This window comes from Acinonyx jubatus, chromosome F2 (genome assembly GCF_027475565.1).
Source record: "Acinonyx jubatus isolate Ajub_Pintada_27869175 chromosome F2, VMU_Ajub_asm_v1.0, whole genome shotgun sequence".
In the NCBI taxonomy this organism is placed as follows: domain Eukaryota; kingdom Metazoa; phylum Chordata; class Mammalia; order Carnivora; family Felidae; genus Acinonyx; species Acinonyx jubatus.
Window position 1 is genome coordinate 53,729,949 of NC_069394.1, and position 10,648 is coordinate 53,740,596.

Below are 10,648 nucleotides of genomic sequence, written 5' to 3' on the forward strand. Positions count from 1 at the left end.
TGTGAGTTTGAGCCCCACATCAGGCTCCGGTGCTGACAGCTCAGAGCCTGGAGCCTGCTTTGGATTCTGCGTCTCCATCTCTCTGTCCCTCTCCCACTTGCACCCTGTGTCTCTCTCTCTCAAAAATAAACAAACATGGGGCGCCTGGGTGGCTCAGTTGGTTAAGCGTCCGACTTCAGCTCAGGTCACGATCTCGCGGTCCGTGAGTTTGAGCCCCGCGTCGGGCTCTGGGCTGATGGCTCAGAGCCTGGAGCCTGCTTCTGATTCTGTGTCTCCCTCTCTTTCTGCCCCTTCCCCGTTCATGCTCTGTCTCTCTCTGTCTCAAAAATAAATAAATGTTAAAAAAAATTAAAAAATAAACAAAAATAAACAAACATTAAAACATTAAAAAAATAAATAAAACATTAAAAAAAAGAAATTGAATTAAAAATTTTCTCTAAATTTTCAAAAACGTATCATCTTGAGAAATACATTGCTAGATCCCTTATAGGATCTTGGAAGGGGGTCTTGCAAATTGGGGGGCAGCGGCAGGGGGGTAGGAGATCCCAAAGCTTAAACTCCTGTAGCCCTGTGGTATAGCCACCTCTGCTCCATAATTCTTTTCTTTTGTTGGGTTAGTATTATTTTAATGAAAGAAAGACTGAGTGGATTTTTTTCCATGTACAAGTCATCTTTTAGTAGGTATTAACTCTAAATTAGAATATGTAAGGATTCAAGAGTGCCAGGCAAAGATCATGGTCAGGAATGCAGAATGTGCCTCCATGCTGCTCCCTCTTCAGTGGTACTTGCCTAGCCACTCCTGTTTGAGTTCCTTGTAGCAACGACAGTAGTTGAAAAGCACATAAGCTGCCAGCACCATAGAAATCCCAGCGATACCCCTTTCTTCAGATTGACATACTTGATGTAATACCAGTAGTAACCTCTTTGAAATGCTCCAGCAGCACCTTTGGAGTGAAATCCCACATCATTATCCAGCTCGGCAGCCCTCCTAGTTTGACATCCATGGGCTTCTTCTCCTTCCCAGGTACAGATGATGCCATCTTGGAGTCTGGGGTGCCTGCTATCAAGACTGAGTGGATCTTGTTGATTCATTTGTAATTTTCACATCTGTGACCTTTCATGTTTTTCTCTCTAAGCGTGGGACACCTGGGATACATCTGAGGGTGTTTTGCTTTTAGGAAACCAACTCCTTTTAGGTTGCATGCTCCAAGGGCACTTGCATTTCCTGGAGTTTGTAGGAATTTCAGATACCTCTGGGATTATTCTTTAACAGCACAACTTTCACTAACAAATATTCTAGTGAAGGGGCACCTGGGTGGCTCAGTCCGCTCAGCCTTTGAGTCTTGATTTCTGCTCAGGTCATGATCTCACGGTTGTAAGATCAAGCCCTGCCATTGGGCTCCTTGCTAGCAGCCTGGACCGTGCTTGGGATTCTCTCTGCCCCTCCCCTCCCCTGCTCTCACTCTCTCTCTCAAAATAAATAAACATTAAAAAAAATGTTCTAGTGAAGCCAGCAGATTTCAAACTCTGTTTGTACTTTGAAATGGAAACGTTGCCTTATAATGCCACTATTCTCTAAGTCTTTCAAAATGTGTTCCAAATATTTCCTTCTAATTGGAAACTTCCCTATGAAATCATAGACTTTGAATTCAGTTTATATTCTTTTTGATGGTTTTCAAGGGCACATTCCTTATAGCTAGTTTTACAATAAGGAACACTTCTTATAAAAATATGCAACACCTTTGTAGTTTCATGTAATTAAATATGTGTATATTTAATTAATAATACACACATATATATGAGGTAAATTTCATATGTATTTTTCACTTTTTATGTATTTCTGAAAAAGTCACTGAGATTCATTCATGTTTCCTATTTGCGTGAATAGGGAGTGGTTAAAAGGTACATTGACCAATATCTCCCTATCTAAAGTTGGTTCCCCTACCCCAGTTACCCTATTGTCACCCTGTTTGTTGCATTTATAGTATTTACACTGCACTGTTACTGTTTTGCTGATATCTTTGTTTACTGTGTATTTAGGCACATCCTAGATGATGGGTAAATATTCTTCAATGTAGACTCTTTTTTAATGACACTACTGGTTGCAAGGACTGTTCTTTTTCCCACCAGGTCTTTAGATGCCAGGTCTGCAAAATGCTATATGAGAAGAGGACCACTCCCCCTGGTTGATTCTTGCATGCTTATCACATCAACTCCAAAGGGCTAAATTTTTGAGAACCTCTCAGCCCCCTTCTCTTCTCAGCTGGCAGCTAACCCCCTCCCTTACCCTTCTGCTGCCTCCTGTCTTCCACTTTAGATCTGCCCTCTGACTAAATCAGCCTGGTGGTCCTTGGCTGCCTTGTTCACCTCATTTCCCCTGGATTGCTTTTCAAACTCTTCTCAAACTCTTGACTTGCCCATGTGGAGTAATGATTTGAATGATAATTCTCCTTTTCCATTGGCCATGTGATCTTGGTCAGACCTCTCTGAACCTCAGTTTCTTCATCTGTAAAATGTAGATATTAAGAATACCACCACAGGTAGTATCTCCTAGTTGGACTCATAAATGACAGCCATCATTGTTGTTTTTGTTATTAATTTCTTTCAGGCTTCACCTCTTTGGCTTATCTCCAATAATTATTAACAATTACTGATAATTTGAAAATAACCAGAATCATGTTGCATTTGTATGTTTTACTCTTGAGTTAGATTTAAGCTCTTTGGAAAGAAGTCTTCTGTTACTGCTTTAGGTATACTGCTGTGGGCACCGTGTACCTAAAGCAGTGGTTGCCTGTGACGGAATTAATCCACAACGCTTGATGTTTCATCCAGAGAAAGTGCAAAGTGTATCTTCTGCCTATCTGTGGATATTCTGCTTTTGCTGTCTGTGTAGTGTAATGTAGGTGCCTCTTCTATATTTGAGGCCTTCCAGAAGCTTTCCCCAGTAAAGCTTTTAATAAAGGGAGAAACCGTTTACATGTCTACTTTCTATAGGATTTTTTCCCAATTTTTAAATTATTTAACTATTTTTAATTTCAAATTGTGTTTACAGTTTCAAAACCTAATGCACGGGGACAATAGATGACCCTGTAACCTGGAAACAAGATGGCCTTCAGAGAACTAAACTGGAATCAGCAAATCTGTAGAGTAGATGATAGAATTAATCCAGCCTAGATGATGATCAGTGAATATAAAGTTGAAAGCATTAGGGAACAGTCAGATTTTGATCAAGGGGCAAGCAGGGAAGAGGAGTTGAAAGCTGTTACCTAATCAATTATTTTACCCACTAACAAAAAAAGAATGTGTTAATTAAGAACTGGCAAGAGGTGGTGTATATGGAATCCTAAAGAAAGAAAAAGTAAGATTTGAGGCACAGTTAATAAAGTATTCTTTTGGAAGGAGATAGTCAAGAGATACAAAACTGATCACGCAGGAATTATAGACACACTCCATACGTGGGTCAGAATAGCTTTGAAATTTACATGGTCGACATAAACTACCCCCAAGATCACCCATCTCTCTTGCTCTCAAAGCAACCTAGGAACCTTCTGAGGATTAATTCAGCCTCCATTAACTCATATGCTCTCTAGAAAATTACCTTCCTTCATTGGAAATTTACACTGAGACTTAACCGTAAGTTCCTTACAGGGACAGATCCAGAATTTGTGAGGGACAGATCCAGAATTGTAAACATTTTTAGAATTAGGGGGGCTCTTTTTGAGAAAAAAAAAATATAAAATGGCAAATATGAAATTGCTTCCAGGGCATTAAAAGGGACCAGTGCAATACATACCTGAAACTTTACCTTAGTCAGCATCAAAATAAAGGCATTGAAGTTGGATTAGTGCAGGTTCTGAGTGCCCATCAGCTCTGAGCATAGTCCTTCAAAGCTGAGAGCCAGACCCAGGGAGCCCCTCAGCAGCACCCCTCTTACTCTCTCCCACAGAACTCATAGTCTTAATAATAAAAATTACAACAAAGGAGTCAAACTCCATACTGCTTCTTAAAAGGATTTTGGCACTTTAACTTATGACCCTTTCTACCTATATTATCATCCTGTTGAAAGATATAGAAACTCTCTCCCATTTCTTACCTCTTCCCAGATTTTGTCTAGTTTTCTGTATTTCAAATACATAGCAATGTTACATAAAGTATAAAAAGAGAAATCTGTAAGGATATATTACTGTGCCCAAGACAAGATTTAAATGTCTGTGGGCCAAAATGAGAAGAAAACTTAGAGCAGTGAGCATGATAAAGCTGTGGCCTGACACATTCTAGGTCTGCTACTAAGCAGGTCAGGCCAGGACTGTGATTCTTATATGGTAACAGAGAATAAGGATGGCCCCCCATCTGAGGTAGTGGGGAAGTATTAGATTTTCAGCTTTTAAAGCCTTAGGCTGGAATAGGGCTCCAATGTTCTTGAGAGGAGGCTAACAAAATCTGTAGTCTAGAGCCATAGTTTATACTAAGATATATACCTAGAAAGCAAGAGGTCACAGACACAGTCCAGAGACTAGGAATTGAGCCATGTTCAATTTGGTCCAAAACCTAGTAGGTGGGATTGAGCAAGGCAGTGAATGATGTGGGTGCACTAGTAGATTCCTGGTGGCCCAGGTTGGGTGTCAGAGCCTAAGCAAGTGAAGAGTGTGTCCATGTGAAGGAGCTGTCTGGCATGCGGGTGGTGAAGAGGGCATCCACAGGGATGGAGGTAGTTGTGTCAGCTATAGAGGAATCATTACATTGATTGACAAGTAAGAAAATATTAAGGATAATGGTGTTGGGCTGGAATTGAAGATTGGGGTGTGAACTCATGGTTTTCGATAGACAGACAAAAGAGAAAGAGAGGGAGCGAGATACTCAAATTCAAATATGTATATTCCTAGCTTTGTCCCCTGAGAGGGTCTGGGAGCAGTGGCACTCCCAATAGCATTGCATGCATCTAGCATTCACATCTTGGTTTCTAAGTGTCCCTCTTCAGAGGTCCTTGGAGAATTGGTTGACTTCAGTACTGCTGTAGAGAAAGTACGAGATGAGTCTGGAACTTCTTGTACAGCCTGGAATAAAGAAGTGCTCAAAGAATAATGGGGACACAGAGACCACCTTATAAGGACTTTTACTGGAAAAATCTAGGGCAATTTGAGAAAGAAAACGAATAATAATAGTAGCAGACTAAAATGGGGGCACCTGGGTGGCTCAGTTGGTTAAACGTCCGACTTTGGCTCAGGTCATGATCTCATGGTACATGATCTCGAGCCCCGCATCGGGCCCTGTGCTGACAGCTCAGAGCCTGGAGCCTACTTGGGATTCTGCATCTCCCTCTCTCTCTGCCCCTCTCCCCACCTCCTCAAAAATAAATAAAACATTAAAAAAAATTTGTAATGCATTGAATAAAGTACAAAACCATGAGTTCAAACATATATTTAAAAAGTAGTGATTAAGGGTGTGTGGGTGGCTCAGTTGGTTAAGCCTCCAACTTCAACTCAGGTCATAGTCTTTCGGTTTGTGAATTCAAGCTCTGCATTGGGCTCCACACTGACAGTGCAGGGCGGGCTTGGGGTTCTCTCCTCTGTCTCTGCTCCTCCCCTACTTGCACTCTCTGTCTCTCTCTCAAAATAAATAAATTAGCTTTAAAAAAAAGTAATGACTAAGTTAATAGTTTGATGAGGAGTGATGCATAATATCAAAACCCCCTTACAAATTATTTATTAATTACAAAGGGGAAAAAAATAATTTCACAGTGCAGAAGCCAAGCAGATAGGAACTTAAGTGATCGAAGTTAATGTCACCGTAATGGTACAAATACAAATCACATGTCACTTGAATAGGATAAAATGAGAACACATCACCATCACTTCTGTGATATTCCTACCTACTCATGAAGATGAACCAGACAAACCCAAACTGAAGAACATTATGCAAAATGAATGGCCTGTAAACATTGAAAAGGTCATGCTTATGATAGGATAGTCAAGGAAAGACCAAGAACTGTTCCAGATAGAACAAAACTAAGGAGACATGATAACTAAATGTGGTGTCTGTTTTGCAAGATCTGAATTTAAGACTGCCTCTTTTTCTTACAAAGTGCATGCTTGCAATAATTGATGGAACTTGAATAGACCCTGAGAATTGTATTATAGTAAAGTATCAATATTAATTTCCTGATTTTAATGGTTATATTGTGGTTATATAGGAGAATGTCTTACTTGATAGGAAATACACGCTGAAGTGTTGGAGATTAATGGGGCATAATGCCAGCCATTTACTTATTCTCAAATGGGAAAGGAAAGAAGGTTTCTTATGCTGTACTTGTACATTTTCTCTGAGATTGAGATTATTTATATGTATATTTATTTATGTATTTCATTGCTTTTGTGTGTTTTGAATATCCATGTGCAGCCAAGTTCCCCCAAAGCAGATTTTAGTGGGACCTATCACTAGGGAGAGGTGATTACTTTTGACCTGCTGCAATGAGAAGAGCTTGTTTTTCTTCTTAATGACAATGCATAAAGTGCTCAAGAAGGTTGATGGGATGGATATCTTTGGCAGGTCACCATGCCCCAATCATAGAGGCTTAGCACTGCCACCCTAGTCAAACGCCATTCTACAGTATTTTCTAGAAGCAGGCATGCAAATGATGACATAATGAGGGACACCAGTGATGCCTTCTTCCTCTGGAACTTTGTCATAGGCCTTGCAAATCATGTGATCAGAAGAGCTAATGATTTTAATTATTTAGTGTCAGTCCTACTAGGCATTCTTGTTTGGTTTCTCTTTTATTTAACAGACTTTTATTGAGCCCTACTATGTTACAGGTCCTGTACTAATCTTACAAATACAAAGACAAAAAAAAGGCCCCCACAGTTTCCACTGTGAACAAAAGAGGGGGTCAGATGAGGAAGCAGATGTTTACTCTGTAACGAAGGAGTGGGACACAGAGACTGACTGTCTCTTAGGAAGGCTTCACAAAGGAAGAGTGTATGAGCTTGGAATTAAAGGATAAGGTTACTCAAACTCACAACCTCAAGGTCAAGAGTTGCATGCTCTACCAACTGAGCTCACCAGGCACCCCCAGATTTGTTGTTTTGATTGATTGCATTGGCAGCATAGCACGGTGGAGGACAGACAGGAAGACTGTGAGCATGGAGGCGGTTACAGAGAAAGGCATGAACTCAGGCAGTGGCAGAGGAGAGGAAGAGGAGGTGGTTTTGACTGATATAGGGTAACTTGTTTCAATAGTGCTTGATGACCAAATGGTAGAGAGACAAAGGCAGGATGAGCAGGGGGACTGAAGGGAAGGGAAGACATCTGGTTTGACTCCTTCAACCAATGCTCTGGTAGTGCTGCTCACCAAAACCATTCAGGAGGAGGAGGCATTTTGTGTGGAAAGATGTTAGGTGTGAGGTGTTTCATGGGGCAACCAATGGGGAATTCCAGTAAATAAGTATATACATGTCTAAGTGTGGAACTCAGATTGCATATCATTTAAGCAATAATTTTCTATATGCAAATAATTTTTTGGAAGTGAGTATTTCACACCAGAAAATTGAAAATGTTGAGACACCCAAGGTATTTTTGCTGTGGGCTTGTGTTGGAAATTATGATCATCATGGATCACTTTGCATTGTTGGTTCAAAGCTACGAACAAACAATAAAGCTGGACAATACTGATACTATAATCCCACAGGATTGGAGAGACCCTAACACGAGACTAATTTTTCAGTGGAAACAGAACTAAGATGAATTACAGAATTCTCTGCTCCTTAGGCAACTTGGGTAATCTCAGTCCACCCCCCCCCCATTTTATTGTGTCCAGAAAAGTTCCTAAATTTGTCCAAGATAACCCAATTAACTAGAATTTTGACTTGTAAGTATTTTGTCCTCTCAAAAGGGAGAAAGTGAGCATGTGTTTTGGAAGTCTAAATTTAATGCTAGAGGTAGGGAATGGGGGTTTGCATAAACCTCATAAATATCTTCTCTAGCAACTCCATCACCTCCCATGAGCCTGATGGGTGGGACATGGTAACTGATACAGTAAACTGGAGGATGAGAGTTGATTGGCATTGACATGACCCACAGTTTTACTGAGCATACAATATGTGAAAAGTGGCCCCACCAGAAAACACACATGGGTTGCATAAGGAAGAGGAACCACCAGAGGATTCATGGAAGCCTAGAACACCATGCAAAGCCTGAAGCTAACTGGGAACTTGCAGCTGCTCCCAGGCCAGCCGGGCAAGGAGCTGTGAGGAATGAAGCTATTCTTTTTGGCAAAGAATACACTGTATCCTGTAAAGTCTCAGAAGCAGGGATGCAAACAACAACTGGAGTTTCCAGGAGTTCCATTCAGCTGGAAAGTACAGTGAGTACACAGAATCCAAAATGATTTCCATAGGTTGCGCTTAACATATTAAAATTAAGTAATTTTTGAAAACCACACTAAGAGTAACAACAGCAAAACAAACTGTTCAAGTGCAGATGAGAAAGATGTGGTCAGCTAGGAGCATGTATATAAAAGACTCAGGAGTTTTGATGATCTCAGTATGAGTGAGCCATGTACAATGAAGGAGCTGAATCTGGATTTGGGCTACATTCAGAGTATTCTGGTATTCAGGATGCAGGAGGTGACAGTTCTTTCCCACAGTATGTTGATAAAAAAGAGGATTCTATCCCCCGCCTCCCCACCACTGGAAAATAATTTTTATTGAGATTCCACCAGCTGCACAATCAGCTGCTGACGTTAAGCTCTTTCTTCCTTTGTAATTTGGTCTTTCTTAAGTGGTCCTATGAAAGCTGTATTTTCCACCGCCGTCTGGAATCAGCCATGACCAAGCTTGGAGGTGGTGTCAATGAATTTACAGTCAGTCTTCTCCAAGGTCCGCCATTTAGTCTGCACCAACAAGGACTCGTGGAGAGTAAGCACTGGCTTCTTGGTTCCTACTGCACAGCCTTTCAGCGTGATGACATCATTGGTCACTTCACTGTAGTGGACAGAGCCACCCAGAGGGTTGATGCTCTTGTCAGACAGATCATAGTCGGTGGAAGCATTTTTCTTGATGAGCTTGCCATCCTACGTGAGGTAGCCCTGGCCAATCTTGTAGATCTTCTTGTTGATCTCAGTGCGGTGATGGTAACCTTTCTGCCCAGCCCGAGCCACAGAGAAGGCCATTTGAGTCGGATGCTGTGCCCCAATACGGGCAACCTTACACAGCCTCCCGTGGGTTTTGCAGGGTAGCTCATTGGTATGCCAGTGGCTGGTGACCTCTTTGTAGCCTTTGCCCTTTGTGATACCAATGACATCGATCATCTTATCCTGCCCAAACACTTGGTTCACAGGCATCTGCTGCTCTAGCGTCTCACGGGCCCAGGCCACCTTCTTGGCCACAGTGCCTCCATTCACCTGGATCTCCGTAAGGCAGGCCTTCTGGTGTAGAGGAAGCAGGTGCATCTGAGTGTGGGCGATGACACAGATCACCTTGGCAGTACTTCTTCCTGCTGTTGACGTCCTTCTCTAGCTGCTTCTTGCCATCATCTTCCTGCCACTTCTTTCAGTACTTGGTGAAGGCCTTTTTCTTAGACTTAGGCCAGTTCTTATAGAAGCACCTTTTGCATTCATCACTGATGTGCTCATGGCAATGATGGTCTTAAAGGCACAGAGGCCTCCAGGGGTCTCCACACAGTCCATCTTGCCCACAACCGCCGTGGGTGGCGTCTCCACAATGGCCACAGCCTCCACAACATCCTTCTTTGTTCACCTTGGATCTTGGCCTGTGGACCTCTCATACTATGTAAGCCATGACAGCCTTGTATCCCAGGAAGGCAGGGAGGTGGCCAGGCTTGGAAGAGTCATCCTTGGGGAAGCTCTTCACCTTCCCAGTGGTTCTGGCTGCTACATTTCCAAGGCAGGAAGCCCAAGGACCCATGCCTGGGAGCAGAGAAGTTCCTGTGAGACATTCCACCACCAGACGCTGACAACAGAGCAGGATTTGATGTTTAAATTACATACATGGCTAATATTTACTAAATGCTTACTATATATCAGCTTCTGGGCTAAATGCTTCACACGATTCCCTCCACACAACAAGCCTTGGGTCCTGTGCTGTTAGTGCCTCCCTCCCACCCAGTGTGTGTAGATAAGGGCAGTATCATTCCGTGGGGTTGGACCTATGTGTAGTCTGGCTAGGGAAAGATCTGGCTCTGTGTGACCAAACTCTGAGCTGGGAACAGATTCCTGACAGTCCATTACTGAAAAAGAGCGGGCCTGAAGGATACAGGTTGCTGGGTTGAGAGGATTGAGGAAATCTAACACATGAGAAACTGCTGGAAGAACACTGTTCTACAAGAAAAAGAGTGGAGTGGTTGAAGTACCTGAGTCAGAGAAGAGGAATGAGATCATGCAGCACAGCATGAGAAATCAGTTAGAATCAGCTACTCAGAAGAATGGCTCAATTTGTTGAGCATCCAACTCTCGATTTCGGCTCAGGTTGTGATCTCATGGTTCGTGGGTTTGAGCCCCACTGACGGTGCAGAGCCTACTTGGGATTCTCTCTCTCTCCCTCGCTCTCTGCCCTTCTGTCCCCTTCAAAATAATAATAATAATAATAATAATAATAATAATAATAATAGGGGATGTAGATCGGTCTATTTAAAA

The 10,648-nt window shown here is 42.2% G+C and overlaps 2 pseudogenes; both read right to left on the reverse strand.

Moving 5' to 3' along the window:
• Positions 1–596: 596 nt before the first annotated feature.
• On the reverse strand, positions 597–1,040 carry LOC106970873 (ATP synthase subunit f, mitochondrial-like; annotated as a pseudogene).
• A 7,263-nt stretch (positions 1,041–8,303) lies between these two features.
• On the reverse strand, positions 8,304–10,141 carry LOC106970866 (60S ribosomal protein L3-like; annotated as a pseudogene).
• Between the last annotated feature and the right edge of the window lie 507 nt (positions 10,142–10,648).